A 15206-nucleotide genomic window follows, 5' to 3' on the forward strand; every position below is an offset into this window, starting at 1 on the left:
GACCTCAGATAAAGTAAAAGTGAAAATAGACTTAAAGAGGTAAGCAGGGAAACTAAATTTTGCTTAAAAGGTAACATAGACAATAAATTAATATCAATACTAAGTATATATACACCAAATAGCATAGCATTTAAATTCTTACAGGAAAAATTAAATGTTATAGGAAGAAAAAGATAGTAAAAGAATAATTGTGGGGGACCTCAATTTATCCCTCTGAGAACCAAATACATCTCATTGAAAAAGTAACAAAACTTGAATAGAACTTGAATAGAATTTTAGAAAAGTTAGATATGGTAGATTTCTGGAGATATTGAACTGAAATAGAAAGGAATATACCTATTTCTCAACTATGCATGGCATCTTCACAAAAGTTAACGATGTATTAGAGCACAAAAACCTCAGAAATAAATGAAGAAAAGCAAAAATATTAAATGCATCTTCTGTCAACCATAATGCAATAAAAATTAATTCAATAAAGGACCTCTAAAGCAAAAGCAAAGATTAAAGAAGCAAAGATTAAAAATTAATTGGAAACTTAATCTTAAAGCATGGGTTGGTCAAAAAGGCTGATACCATAAACAAATCAGCCCAATTCTGCCATCAGGGAGTGTGTGAGAGTCCAGCTGATTAAGATCGGCAAAAAAATCACTGCCTTTGTTCCCAATGATGGCTGCTTGAACTTTATTGAGGAAATGATGAAGTTTTGTTTGCTGGATTTGGTCGAAGAGGTCATGCTGTTGGTGATATTCCTGGAGTCCGATTCAAGGCTGTAAAAGTTGGAAATGTTTCTCTTCTGGCCTTGTACAAAGGCAAGAAGGAAAGACCAAGATCATAAAAATTGTATGATGTCTTTGTCATAGTAAAAAAATTTTCATGTAAAAAAAAAAGAACAATACTTACAATACTACATAAACTATATGAAATAAATGAAGAAGGGCTTCTACAAAAATCTTTCTATGACACGAATATAGTCCTAATACCTAAATCAGAGCCAAAAGAGAGAATGAAAACTGTGGACCAATTTCTCTAATGAATATTAATGCAAAAATTTTAAATAAAATGCCAGAAAGGAGATTACAGCAATATGTCACAAAGACCATACACTATAAATAGGCTGGATTTATATCAGGAATGAAGGGCTGATTCAATATTAGGAAAACCATAAACATAATTGTCTAATTCTAGAAATAATAATAATATCAAATAGAATAAACAACCTTCCTTAAATTTATAAGTAATATCTATCTAAAACTAAGAAAAAGCATTATGTGGAATGGGGATAAGCTGGTAGCCTTTCCAGTAAGATGAAGGGTAAAGCAAGTATGTCCATTATTACCATTACCACTGATATTGTACTAGCAATGCTAGCTATAGCACACTAAGACAAACAAAAGGAATTGAAGGAATAAGTACATGCAAATGGGAAAATGAACTATCATTTTTTCTATGTCATATCATAAGAATCAACTCTAGACTGAACTAAAAAACTAATCAAAACAATTAACAGCTTCAACAAAGTTGCAGGATATAAAATAAACCCACAGCATTTCTGTATATTACCAACAAAATCCATCAGGGAGATAGAAAGAGAAATTCCTTTTAAAATGAGTACAGATAACTCACTTCCGGGAGCCAAGATGGCGGAGTAAGCAGTAAATCACTGTAGCTCTCCCATATTCACCTCCAAACAACCATAAAATAGTGCCCCAGAACAAATTCTGGAACAGAAGAGACAGTGGAAAGACAGGGTGAAGCAGTCTTTTAGCCCGGGAGACTTGGAGGATCAGCAAGAAAGGTCCATATCACTAGAGTAAAAGGGGAGCCCATTCCAGGACAGGGTCTCAGCAAAACAGTGGGAGGTCGTAAGTTTATCTGGTGGAGGAGGCAAATGCCACACCAGGACCCCTTAGCATAGCTAGGGGAACTGAGAGACTCCAGCTTTGAAAACCAACATGTGCTTCAGTGTAACCCCAGGCAGACAAGTGTCCTTCAGCAGCCAGACCTCTGCATGCTTCAGCACAGCCCCAGACTGTCAGGCATCCCCCAGGGCCTGACCTCCATGTGCTTCAGTGTAACCCTGCAGAAATGCAGAAAAACCTCACCTGTCCTCAGCACACACCAGACACCACTATTAGGACTGCAGCTCAGCACTAGGTAAGCTGCCAGACCCCTACAGCCTCAAGCAGCACCAGCTACCCCCCACTTCACCCCTCTTAACACAGCCCCAGAAACAAGGGTCCCCCATGAGCCTCAGTGCAACATCAGCATAGCATCAGGTAAACAGACCCTGCAGCCACTGGCACAAGAAGCCCAAGATACAGCTCCTTCCATCCTGGGAGCAGAGATCAAATTTAAAAGATGAGCATTAAACAACAAAAAAAGAATCTGACCACAGAACACTATTATGATGACAGGGAAGACTAAAACACAAACTCAGAAGAGAACAACAGTGCCAAAATACCTATGGACAAAAGCCTAAAGAAAAATGAGAAGTGGTCTCAAGCCCAAAAAAGAACTCATGGAAGAGCTCAAAAAGTAGTTTAAAAGTCATATAAGAGAGATAGAAGAAAAATTGGGAAAAGAAATGAGAGTGATGCAAAAGAATTATGAAAAAAGAGTCAACAGCTTGGAAAACTGCTTAAAAAGTAGAATTGGCCAAATGGAAAAGGAGATACAAAAATCCACTGAAGAAAACAACTTCTTAAAGAGCACAACTGGCCAAATGGAAAAGAAAGTACAAAAGCTAATTGAGGAAAACATCACCTTAAAAGTTAAAATTGGGCAAGTGAAAGCTAATGACTCTATGAGACATCAAAGAATCAATAAAACAAATTCAAAAGAATGACAAAATGGAAGAAAATGTAAAATATCTCATAGGAAAAACAACTGACTTGGAAAATAGATCCAGGAGAGACAATATCAGAATCAATGGACTACCTGAAAACCATAATCAAAAAAAGGACCTGGACAGCATCTTTCAGGAAATTATCAAGGAAAATCGCCCTGATGTCCTGGAACCAGAGAGAAAAATCAGCATTGAAAGAATCCACTGATCACCTCAGGAAAGCGATCCCAAAATAAAAACTCCGAGGAACATTACAGCCAAATTTCAAAACTATTAAGTAAAGGAAAAAAATATTACAAGTGGCCAGAAAGAAACAATTCAAATATTGGGGAGCTACAATCAGGATCACACAGGACTTGGCAGCAACATTAAAGGACCGGAAATCACGGAACATGATATTCTGGAAGGCAAGGAGCTAGGACTACAACCAAGAATCACTTATCCAGTGAAATTAAGCATAATACATCAAAGGGGGAAATGGCCATTCAACAAAATAGATGGATTTCAAGCCTTCAGAAGGAGAAGATAAGAACTAAACCAAAAATTTGATCTCCAATATCAAGACCCAAGAGAAGCATAAAAAGATAAAAAGGGAAGCAGAGAGACACACATAAAGGTAGAGGGGTGGAGCAAACTCTATTATGCTTCACCTGAAGGAAAAATGCAGGTGTAGCAATCCTCAACTTAGACAAAATAAAAGCAAAAATAGATCTAATTAAAAGAGATAAGGAAGAAAACTACATCTTGCTAAAAGCTGCCACAGACAATGAAGCAATCAAATAAGAAAAGCAAGGAATAATCTACCTGTCAGATCTATGGGGAGGGGAAGAATTCATGGCCAAATGAGATAGACAGCATTACAAAATGTAGAATACATTATTTTGATCATATTAAATTGAAAAGCTTTTGTACAAACAAAACCAATGCAACCAAAATTAGAAGAAAAGCAGAAATCTGGGAAACAATCTTTACAGCAAGTCTCAAATATAAAGAAAACTGAGTCAAATTCATAAAAATACAAGCCATTCCCCAATTGATAAATTGGATAAATGGAAAACGTTTAACATCAGTTGCTTGTGGTTAGGCCGAGCTAATATAATACAATTGACAATTTTACCTAAATGAATTTACTTATTCAGTGTCATACTAATCAAACTACCAAAAATGATTTTACAGAGCTGAATGAAATAATAACAAAATTCATCTGAAAGAAACTAAGGTCCAGAATATCAAGGGAATTAATGAAAAAAAAAATACTAGGGAAGGTAGCCTAGCCATACTCGATATTAAACTTTTTTAAAGCAGCAGTCATCAACACTACTTGGTACTGGCTAAGAAACAGAGTGGTGGATCAGTAGAACAGATTAGGTACACAAGACGCAGTAGTCAATGAATATAGCAATCTACTCTTTGATAAACCCAAAGAATCCAGCTTCTGGGTTAAGAATTCACTATTTCACAAAAACTGCTGGGAAAATTGGAAAACAGTATGGCAGTAACTGGGCATAGACCAATATCTTACACTATGTACCAAAATAAAGTCAAAATGAGTTCATGATTTAGGAATAAAGGCTGATATTATAAGCAATTTGGGAGAGCAAGGAATAGTTTACCTATCAGATTTATGGGAAAGGGAAGAATTCATAACCCAACAAGAAATAGAGAGTGTTGCAAAATGCAAAATGGATAATTTTGATTATGTTAAACTAAAAAGTTTTTGTACAAACAAAGCCAATGCAACAAAGATTAGGAGGGAAGGAGAAAATTGGGAAAGAATCTTTACAACCAGTGTCTCTGATAAAGGCCTCATATCTAAAATACACAGAGAACTGAGTCAAATTTATAGGAATACAAGTCATTCCCCAATTGATAAATGGTTAAAGGATATGAACAGGCAGTTTTCAGAGGAAGAAATTAAAGATATCTATAGTCATGTGAAAAAATGCTCTAAATCACTATTGATTAGAGAAATGCAAATGAAAACAACTCTTAGTACCACATCTCCCCTGTCAGATTGGCTAACATTGACAAAATAGGAAAATAATAAATGCTGGAGAGGATGGGGGAAAATTGGAACATTGTTACATTGTTGATGGAGTTGTGAACTGATCCAGCTATTCTGGAGAGAAATTTGAAACTATGCCCAAAGGGCTATAAAAATGTGCATACTCTTTGACCCAGCAATATCACTTCTAGGACTGTATCCCAAAGAGATCACACAAGGGCGAAATGGACCAGCATGTACAAAAATATTTATAGCAGCTTTTTGTGGTGGCAAAGAATTGGAAATCAAGGGGATGCCCATCAATTGGGGAATAGCTAAACAAATTTTATGTATGAATATAATGGAATACTATTGTGCTATAAGAAATGAGGAGCAGATGGATTTCATTATAAACTGGAAAGACTTATATGAACTTATGCTGAGTTAGGGGAGCAGAACCAGAACATTATTCATGATTACAGACACACGGTATCTGTGATGACTAACTTTAATAGACTTCTCATCAATGCAAGGTTCAAAGACAGCTCCAAAAGACTCATGATGGAAAAAGCTATGCACATCCAGAGAAAGAATTATGGAGTATAAATGCAGATCGAGGCAAACTATTTGCTATCTTTTTTTTCCTTCTTTCTCATGATTCATTCCATTGGTTATAATTCTTCTTTACAACTGGACTATTACGTAAATAAGTTCAATGTGAAGGTATATGTAGAACCTATATCGTATTACATACCATCTTGGGGGGGAAGGAGGAGGAGAGGGAGGGAGAGAAAATTTGGAACCCAAAAAATTGTGGAACTGAGTGTTGTAAATTAAAAGTAAAAAATAAATTTATAATCTTAAAAAGAGTCTCAAATATACAGAGAACTGAGTCAAATTTATGAGAATACAAATCATTCCCCAATTGATAAATGGTCAAAGGATATAAACAGGCAGTTTTCAGATGAAGAAATCTAAAGGTATCTATAGGCATATGAAGAAGTGCTCTAAATCACTCCTGATTAGAGAAATGCAAATTAAAACAACTCTGAAATACCACCTAACGCCAATCAGATTGGCTAATATGACAAAAAAATAAAATGATAAATGTTAGAGATTGGGAAAATTGGGATACTAATGCACTGTTGGTGGAATTGAGAACTGATCCAACCACTCTGGAGAGCAATTTGGAGCTATGCCCAAAACTCAACCAAATTGTTCATACCCTTTGATCCATCAATACCACTACTAGGTCTATATCCCAAAGAGATCATAAAAAAGGGAAAAGGACCTACATGTACAAAAATATTTATAGCAGCCCTATTCATGGTGGCAAAATATTGGAAATTGAGGAGATGCCCATCAATTAAGGAATGGCTGAACAAGCTGGCATACGAATGTAATGGCATACTATTGTGCAATAAGAAATGATGAGCAGGCACATTTAAGAAAACCCTAGAAAGACTTGTACAAACTGATGTAAAGGGAAATGAGCAGAACGAGGAAAACATTGTGCACAGTATCAGCAACATTGTGTGATGATCAGCTATGAATGACTCAGCTTTCCTCAGCAACACAGTGATCCAAGACAAGTACAAAAGACTCACAAAGGAAAATGCTATCCATATCCAGATAAAGAACTGATGGATTCTGAATGCAGATCGAAGCATAATTTTTCACTTATTTTATTCTTTCTTGTGTTTTTTTTTCTTTTGATCTATTTTTTCTTTCACAATTGTGATGAATATGGAAATATGTTTTACATGATAGCATACCTATAAACTGTATCAAACTTCCTACCATTTTCAGAAGAGGGGAGGGGAGGGAGGGAGAAAAATTTGGAAATCAAAATCTTGTAAAAATGAATGCTAAAAATTTTCTTGATATGTAATTGTGGGAAAAAACAAAATACCATTTGATGTAAAATAACTACAGCCAGTATAAAATACTTGGGAGTACACCTGCCCAGACACACACGCAAACTATATGAACTCAGTTACAAAGTACTCTTCCTACAAATACAGATCTAAATAGTTGGAGAAATGTTCATTGTTCCTGAGTAGCTGAGACAATATGATAAAATTGACCATACTACCTAAATTAACTTGTCATGTCAATCAAAATACCAAAGAATAACTTTAAAGAGCTAGGAAAAAAGCAACAAAATTCATCTGGAGGAACAAAAGTTCAAGAATATCAAGGGGAATAGTGAAGACAAGTGGGAAGGAAAAAGGTCCAGCAATATCAGATCTTAAACTATACTACAAAGCTGTAATTATCAAAACAATTTGGTATTAATAAGTAGAGAGGTTAGTCAGTGAAATAGATTAGGTACACAATAAATGGAAGCAAATTAGCACATTAACATAATGTTTTATCAACCCAAAGATTACAGTTATTGGAGCAATAACTCACTCAACAAAAACTGTTGGGAAAACTGGAAAACAGCACTGCAAAAACTAGACATAGACCAACATTTCACAAGATAAGCTTAAAGTGAGCATATGATTTATATATAAAGGGTGATAAATAATAACCAAATTAGTGGAGCATGGAAGAAATTACTCATCAGATCTATGGATAGGGGAAGAGCTCATGATGAAACAGGGTACAGAGGTAAAATGAACAATTTTGTTTGCATAAAATTTAAAAGATTTTGCATAAACAAAGCCAATGCAACTAAAATTAGAAGAGAAGCAGGAAATTGGTGAAAAAAATCTTTGTAGCAAGTTTCTCTGATAAAGGTCTCACATCTATATCTATCTATATGTATATATATGCATATATATACATATATACATATGTATATATACACATACACACATATATGGAATTGAGTCAAATTTATAAGAATAAGAACCATTCCCCATTGATAAATGGTCAAAGGATACGTACAGGGAGTTTTCATAGGAAGAAATTCAATCTCTCAATAGCTATGTGAAAAAATGCTTTAAATTGCCAATAATTAGAGAAATGCAAATTAAACCCACTCTAAGGTACCACTTCACACCTATCAGATTAGCAAAGTTGACACAAAGGGAACATAACGTGCTGGCTGGGCTATGGTAAAACAGGTATTTTGCTGTACTGTCAGTGGAGCTGTGAACTGTTCCAACTATTCTGGAAAGCAATTTGGAATTATGCCCAAAAAAATGATTAAACTGCATACCCTTTGACACAGCAATGTTGCTACTGGGTCTACACCCCAAAGAAATTAAACTGAAGAGAAGTATCTATATGTTTGAAAATACCTATAGCAACTCTTTTTGTGGTAGCAAGAAATTGGAAACTGACAGGACGCCCACCAATTAGGGAATGAATGGCTGAACAAGTTATGACATATACATGTGATGCAATACTATTGTTCTATAAGAAATTATAAAAGGTGTAGTTTCAGAAAAACCCAGAAGACTTGAATGAACTAAAGCCAAATGAAATGAGCAGAACTAAGATAACCTGCACAATAACAATAATAATATAAAGATAATCGATTTAGAAAGACTTAATAACTCTGATTAACTCAATGACCAATGATAATTCCAAAGGATTCATGATGAGACATGCTATTCACCTCCAGAGAGAGAGCTGATGGCCTCAGAGTACAGATTGAAGCATATTCTCTTCTTTCTATTCATTTTTCTTTCTTTCTTCTTTTACTTTTGGACCCAACTAACGTGGCCATTTGTTTTATATAACTACACATATTTATAATGGGTTTTGTTTTTCTTGCTTTCTCAATGGGAGGGTCTGAATGAGAGAATGGCGCAGGATGCCCAAAGGCTCTGCTCTGCAGCCAACTCATTGATGTGCCTGGGTCAAGAAGTTACGTTTTCTGGCTCATAAAGAGGGTACCATGAATAAGTGACCACTGGAGCCTAGGACAAAGATTCCAAACTACTCTCTCTCCCTCCAAGCATGAATAGAAGCTGCTGCTCTTTCTCAATGGCCACCACCCACTAGAAACAGTCCATACAAGTACCCAACATACCAGGAGACAGTGCTCTCTGGCTGTCCTCCTTGTGAGTCTGAGATATAGTCAGGTTAATTAAAAAAAAAAAAGAGGAACTGGTAGCACACTGATGAGTTCTCTTCAGCTAGAGAGGCTAAAAAAATTTTTTTTGATTGGGAGGCAGGATTCAAAGAATAGTAATTAATGATTCAATGTCAATGTGGTAGGAGGTCTCCAGTGGAGTATCTGAGGGATCTGTGTTTAACTCTGTGCTATTTTAAAATTTTATCATTTACTTGAATAAAAGCATAGAGGGTGTGCTCATCAGATTTGCAGAGAACATCAAGCCAGGAGAGCTAATACACTGGATGACGGCTAGGATACAAAGGGATTTTGTCAGAGTAGAGCTCTGGCCTGAATCTATTAAGATGAAATCCAATTGAAATAAATCTCAATTCTTGCTCTTGAGTGCAAAAAAAAAATCAACTTACCAAGTTGAAGGTGGGGAGATATGGTTAGATAGCAATTGTTCTGAAAAAAGATCCTGGGTTTTTAGTGGAATCCAAGCTCAATATGGGTCAGCAGTGTGATCTAGCATCCAAAAAAGCTAACATGGTCTTGGGCTGCAATAAGACGGGCATAGCTTGCAGGAATAAACAGGTGATGGTCCCACTGTGCCCTGCTCTGGTCAGACCTCACTGGAACATTGTGTTCAGTGCTGGGTACCACAATTTATGAAGGACATTGATATGCCTACCACATGCTGAATTAACTGGGTGTATTTAGCCTGGAGATGAAAAGACTGGGGAGGGGGAAGGAACTCACGATTGCTGCATTGCAAGGGCTGTCATGTGTATGAGAAATTGGATCTGTTTTGTTTGGCCCCAGAAGGCAGAACCATAGGGAATGGGGAGATGTTGCAAATAGGCCAGTTCAAGCTTGATGTCAGAACAAATTTCTAAACAATTAGAGCTGTCCAAAAGTAAGATAGGCTGGGTCTGGAGGCAGTGGGTTCCCCCTTCTTAGAGGTCATTAACCACAACCTGGACTTACCCAGTATATTCTAGTGGGCATATTTTTTTTTCCACATATGGGTTAAATTCTCAAATTCTGTGATTCTCTGATGATAGTCTCAGAGAGTCGCCTGGGGCACTGGGAGATTAAGTGCCTTAATAAAGAATAAAATTTTCTACTTAATTATGTTTCTTCCTCTAAAAAATAAAACTTTATTGAAAGAGCTTAACATAATTATTTGAGGAAGGGTGTGGGTCTGTGATTTCACAGCAGGGTAGAGAGGACACCCACTACGGAGACTCCCTCCACCTGTGCAGATGGGCAACCTGCCTTACCTATCACCTTACACAGTTGCCTGGAGCAATGAGGGTTAAGTGGCTTGTTCATGGTCACAACCAATATGAATCAGACTTGAATAGGTCTACTTGACTCCTCACCACACCACTCAAACATTAATATATTTTAAAAGATATTATTATATAAATATATAGCTATGAAATCACTATTAATCAGTACTTAATCTAATCTTAGTATTCCCTTCGTGCTTGAATAAAGCACCTTTTTCTCATTCACCTGGAACTCTCCCTAGCACTAGATTCTCCAGCCTTGTGTGGCTCTCAGTAGTATCACCAGGTGTTAAAACCCCATTGGAGCCTTTTGTTAAAAATACATGGGCTTTCTCAGTGAGCCGGTAACGGTTCTCAGTATTCCCTAACTAACCAGTCTCTCTGCCTGTCTCTTACTTAGCTCAAGAAAGAAACATGCCCTTTTTAAGCTAGCTGCTGCCAAAAAAGAAAGATCAGTCATGACACACAGGGCAATCATGCTGGTCTCAGCATGAAACCTTTAAAACTATGGATGGTGTTATTTCTAATCTGCAATGAATGGTCCCTTAGCAACCGTCAGACTCAAATACCTCTGCTGCTACCGCTTCAGCTGTTGGTTTTGTTGGCTGTGAGTTACAAAATCCAAGCCAATACTAGAAGAGAACTTTTAAAATGCACTTTAATAGAACATAAGGGGTTTTTTTCACATTTAATTTTATTTGTTGTTACATTTTAAATTCCGAACTATCTCCCTCCCTCCCTAACCCATCCCTCATTAGAGAAGACCACTATTTGACACAGATATGGATATAGATATAGATATATGTAAAACCATACAATGCACATTTCTATTTATCAGTTCTTTCTCTGGAGGTGGATAGCATCTTCCTTCATAGGAACTGGATTTGCAGTGGATTTGAATATTTACAATACTCAGAATAGCTTAGTTAAAACAAATATTATCAAGCATTTTATCTATAGACACCTTATAATATCAATAGGAAAGATTCAGGGAGAACAATTTTTAGAAAGAGTTGAAACAATTCAGCCCTCACCTATTTGTTGGCTGTGTTTTCTTTTACTGTCTCTGCTATGAGCTGCTTCCTCCTTCTGTCAGGAAAACAGCATCTCTACTGCTTTTCTGGCTTCTTCTGGTAGACATCCCTTCTATTTTCATCTGAGATCAACAAGGACAAGAATAGGGGAGGTAATCAGTGTACTAAGGGGCAAAGCATTTGTAGAGACTCCCCAGAATTGTAAAAGCATTTGAAATTGTCCCTTTCCGCCCTCGTGTTCAACAGAGTTGATTCATTCGAATAAAACCCAGTTCTATCTCCTTGGAATGAAGAGTTACTTCAGCTCATCTAGGGATCTTCCATTATCAAGGAGATTACAGTCTTTCACACGTGGCATGCCAGGTTGGTCTCTATTCACTCAAATTAAATGTTTGGTATGCCAGGGACACATCTTAACATTTAGTTATGCGGAGGTTAATTTCAAAACAAATGTACAAGATGTCTTCAAGAGACTAATTTTATTTGCAGAATAAGTGATTATTACAGGTATTTAATCAGTAATTTAATGCTGCTTTTCTATAAAAGCCTCTTAACAGATTCAAGCCTTTGTCAGCAAGAATAGCATCGTTAGTTTGTTGAATGTCTTTATCATTTGTTGCATTTCCTGGTATATATACATAAACATACATACGTATATACATACACACGTATACACACCAACGTGTTGATGTTGCTGTTGAGGCATTTCAGTTGCGTCCAACTCTCCATGACCCCATTTGCTCATTTTACAGACTTGGAACTGACGCAAACAGGGTTAAGGGACTTGCCCAGGCTCACATAGCTAGTAGGTGTCTGAGGCCATATTTGAACTCAGATCCTCCTGACTCCAGGGCCAATGCTCCATGCACTGTACCACCTAGCTGATAGACACATGTATTACATATATACATACACACACATATATACCCACACATATACATATGCACGTATATGTATGTGTATATATCTTATCTGTGGCAAAGATCCACTCCATAAATGCCAACAAGTTGCCTACGACTGCTTAAAAATCCATTCATAGTTTGTCTAAGGACCACATGTCTAGGGCTGACAACCATTTTAGTTTTCTCCAGGTCGCAGTTACAGGTAATACACTTTGCAGTGTTGCCACACAAAACTAAGAGAATGTTATACCACACATAATGTTGCATGGGTCCTTTAAGTATGCCTTTTGAACAACCCCTCCCATAATTATAGTCTCATAGATTTAGAGCTGGAAGGAACCTCACATCATAGAGTCCAATCCGTTCATTATAAAGATGAAGAGGCTGTGGCTCAGAGGGTTTTAGTGCAAAGATTGGACTCCCAGTGTTCATTCCACAGTGTGCCTATGTAAACACCTTGAGGGCAAGGGCTAGTTTCATTTTGTCTTTATATTCTCAGTCCCTAGCACAGTGTCTAGCATGTATCCAAGATTAATAAATGCTTATAGAATTAATTGAAATGCATATAAAATATTTTTTGAAAGAGCATTCACTCTGGATTTGGAGGACTGGGGTTCAAGTTGTACTTCTGATACTATCTGGCCCTCAGCTTTCTCATTGTAAAATGAGGGCATTGGATTGTGACTGACGTCCCCTTCAGCTCCAGATGAATTCATGGTATTGTTTTTAATGCTAAAGAAACTTTGAGATTAAAGTGAAATTCATATCTTACCATTTTTATTGTGACCTTTGCCCTTACCCTTCAAAGGGCCAATCAGAAAGAGTAGAGGCCAGGTGGGTATGGAAGTCAGCACCCCTCCCCCACGACAAAAGGGTGCCTGGTTGCGCTCCATCTATGCCTCTATACCACGGACACCCCAGGCATGTATTAGAGGGAAATGTCTTTTGAAAGCCTCCTCCCACCTTTGTGTTTGCCACAGCAGAAGATGCCCAGTCAGCTGTTTTAAAGCACACAAAGAGAATCTCCAGTGGAAGCTACATACAAAGGTGCCAAGTTGTTGGCACAGAGTATTACACTACTCTGTTGTGCTGTTCAGTCATTTTCATTCATGTCCAACTCTTTGTGACCCCATTTGGGGTTTTCTTGGCAAAGATACTGGAGTGGTTTTGCCATTTTCCTTCAGCTCATTTTACAGAGGAGGAAATGGAGGTAAACAGGGTTAAGTGACTTGTCCAGGGTCACACAGTTGGTAAATATCTAAGGCCATATTTGAACACAAGAATATGATTCTTCCTGAGTCCAGACCCAGCATTCTCCATTTTGAGGGCTGGGGATGGGCCTAGATCTATAATTTCTTTGATGTAGAAAATTCCTGGTATGAAAACTCCCTCTTCCCACTTAGCTCAGCCACATGTGACTTATAGTCCAAAAGAGTTGCTGGAGCACTCAGAGATTAATTTCCATGCTTACACAACTAATATGTGATGGAGATAGGGTTTGAACCCAATCTTCCTAACTCCAAGGTCATGACTCTTTTCACTATACTATGCTGCCTCTCACGTTGCAAATAACTTATACATTTATACATTTTTTGCCAAGTTGAACTGAGCAAACAGCAAAATGAAATATCGTTTAAGAGATTATTTAGGGTTGCCTGCCCCTTCTTGTTCGTGAATTCAGGGGTGGGAGAAATCACTGTCATAGAGTCATAGATTTTGAGCTGGAAGTCACCTCAAAGGCCATCTAATATAATCCCTTCGTTTTATAAATAAGGAAACCGAGTCCCAGGGAGGCTGAATGCCCAAGGTTATATGAGTAGCAAGCATCAGAAGTGGGGTTAGAACGCAGATCTTCTAATGCAGGAGTCACTGTCCTTTACATTCTACTGCAGTGCCCAAACACTGTGAACTGGCCTCAGGCAATCATTATTAGCAATGCCATTAGCAATTATTGGTATCTGGCCTCGCAGCATTTCTTATCATTTTTCACATGTTGGTTTTGTCTTCCCATACAGTATACTCTTTTTTTTGAGGGGGGAAGGCAGAGCAATTCGGATTAAGTGACTTGCCCATGTGTTTGAGGCTGGATTTGAACTCAGGTCCTCCTGAGTATACTCCTTTTTAAGATAGGCGTTCGATTTATCCTGGAATCTACGAACTTGATTTTTATATTTTGACAACCAGTTTTTTAAAATAATCCTATATGTCTTATTTTATGAATTTTAAAAACAAGGTTCTGAGGAGGGGTGTCTAGCTTTTATCAGATTGCTTGCCAGAGGGGTCCATGACCCCCCCCCCAAAAGATCAGGGACCCCTGTTTTAAAGGCAGGGATTAAGTATCTCACACACAGTGCCCAGAAGCATGCCTTTCACACAAACAGCTGATCCAATATTGGATTATTTGATTTGCTGCTCAATTCTCTGAATATTTTTCCATTAACCACCTGAAGTCACTTTCTTTCTTCTAGCTTGAATTTTGTTTGTTCCAGTCAGTTTCTATCAAGCCTTCATATATAACATGATGTAGCAAACGTGTCTGGAATCTTGAGCCAGCTCTGTCAATAAGGCATCTGACTGGAGAGAGTGAGCAAGTCCCAAGTACAAAATGTCAAGGTGGTTTTTCATTGAAAGGCACTGGAGCATGAAGACTCTCTTATTGAGGTCAAAGGTAACTCTACTTGATCCTTTCTCCCACTACCACCCTTGTGAGTTGTTTTAATCAAGGCTCATTTGCACATTAGCTCAAACCCTTCAGGAGGCAATTTCCCTGTCTTCAAGCCTGGTTTTGTCCTGAACGTTAGAAATGTTGGAGCTATAAAAAGAGTAAGTAAACAAAAAAAAAACCCACCACGCCAGAGACTGATGCTTACCTGCCATCATGATCCAGCAGGCAGGGGAAGGCCTGCTTTTCAGACAATCTTAAAACATTTTCTAACCCTAAAGAAGCCCACCCAGCACCCACTCTCTCTTCAAGAAGAAATGTGAGAGATTTTTGGGTCGTGTTTTCTCTGATCCCCATAACCTCTCCAAAACAGAAATGGTGCACAAAAGATACAACTTCAGCTGTCTCGATGGTCTAAAAGAAAGTTAAAAAAAATCTATGAACTGATACCCATTGACCCTGAGCTCAC

Source organism: Trichosurus vulpecula, chromosome 3 (assembly GCF_011100635.1).
Source record: "Trichosurus vulpecula isolate mTriVul1 chromosome 3, mTriVul1.pri, whole genome shotgun sequence".
Lineage (NCBI taxonomy): Eukaryota > Metazoa > Chordata > Mammalia > Diprotodontia > Phalangeridae > Trichosurus > Trichosurus vulpecula.